Source organism: Vombatus ursinus, unplaced genomic scaffold, assembly GCF_900497805.2.
Source record: "Vombatus ursinus unplaced genomic scaffold, bare-nosed wombat genome assembly UNPS02014773.1, whole genome shotgun sequence".
NCBI classification, from domain to species: Eukaryota; Metazoa; Chordata; class Mammalia; order Diprotodontia; family Vombatidae; genus Vombatus; species Vombatus ursinus.
This window is the reverse complement of record NW_020954551.1, coordinates 26540302-26541675: the sequence shown is the minus strand read 5'-3', so window position 1 is coordinate 26541675 and position 1374 is coordinate 26540302. Positions and strand designations below refer to the sequence as shown.

General features: G+C 43.5%; 1 long non-coding RNA gene across 2 annotated transcripts in view; it reads left to right on the top strand.

Moving 5' to 3' along the window:
- The window catches only part of LOC114044459, a 5923-nt gene extending 4549 nt beyond the window's left edge, over window positions 1–1374 (top strand). Inside the window, exons 3-4 of one of the 2 annotated variants that reach the window (XR_003569242.1) lie at window positions 168–273; window positions 1027–1374. This is a non-coding gene — a long non-coding RNA (uncharacterized LOC114044459). The remainder of the gene's footprint in view (window positions 1–167; window positions 274–1026) is intronic. The other variant, XR_003569243.1, reaches the window with a different exon arrangement.

The following is a 1374-nucleotide window of genomic DNA, read 5'->3' as shown; positions in this document are numbered from 1 at the left end:
CCCCACCTCTAAAGACACCATGGCAGTCAGGCGGAGAAGGGGTACTTGTCGATTCCGCCCTCCTCGCCCTCCACCTCTCGAACACTTCAGACGCTCCATCCGACTTGTCCTCGAGACTGTCCTTAAATTCTCGAGCGATGAAGGGCTTTACGTTTTTATTTCAATAGCAGGCACTTCCAAGAAAGATTTCAGGCCATTAATCAGAAGCGCCTACGTGCAGGGGAATCCAGTGGAGCATAAATCCTGCAGGCGGGCGTTCAATTTCAGTGAGAGGTAAAGCTCATGGAGGTTGATCTGAAATTGGGTGGGAACACAACAGACTCAGAAAGGTACTGAAAGTCGGGCTCAGGTTTAACTAAATAAATTCCTGCCAACAGCAGCATTAGTTTGGGGGGCAGAAAATGTCCTTTTTAATACTTTTTTTAAAACCAATTTTCGAAGATTGAATTTCATCAATTCTCAGGAATGTTAGGGGAAATTCCATCGCAGATTGCTCTACTGTGCAACATTGCCTGTAATCTCCCGTCCTGGATCAAACCTTATCTCTCTCTTTATGCTGGGTCACTAGTTGAGTCCTATTTGTGATAATGTCACTTCATCAATTTCAAAATAGGAGGCAAATGCAGTGCCAGGTAAACAGGGCGCGCTGGAGGGACATTAAACTGCCGCGCTGAAACCTTATCGGGAGCCTTCCGAGAGGTAGAGTTTGGAGCAATTATGTCACATGTGTAGGTTAAGGACTTGGTTTCTCATGAGCCTCTGCTCTAGATGTAACTTTAGTGAAAGGAGATAAGATTTATTGACATCTTCATTGGAGGAATTGTTTGATACCTGGCTATTTATATTAAGTCCTCCCACTGACAAATGAGCTATTTAACACGTTTCCACACTAGTATTCCTGTATTATTTTAAGTATCTTTGCATTTTTTATTATGATTACACACTGAAACAACGGTAAAACTTGCTCAAGATAAGGAGTCATTCAGCTGTTTTCTTGTTTTTTGTTTTTTTTTTCCCCTAATACAGAGGTGACGGTCTACACCAGCCGCAGCACTGCTGAATTTGGAGCCTGAATCTAGTCCTGGCTTTGCTTACTACCTGAGTCATCTCAGGCAAGTCCCTTCACTTTTCTGAGCCTCAAGTTTCCTCATCTGTAAAAAGGAGGGGGCTGAGCTAGGTGACCGTTGAGGATCTTTCCAAGCTTGAAATTCATGATCCTGCCATACTACTGAGTTGTTATGGCAGCATGATGGATTTCAACTGATCCATCCTCACACTTCCATCATGAAAGAGAACAAATAATTCTGGCCATTCTATCATTATGTTATCCCTTCCTGAAATGCATAGGGCACCCCCTCTAGCCTCTCTCTTCCT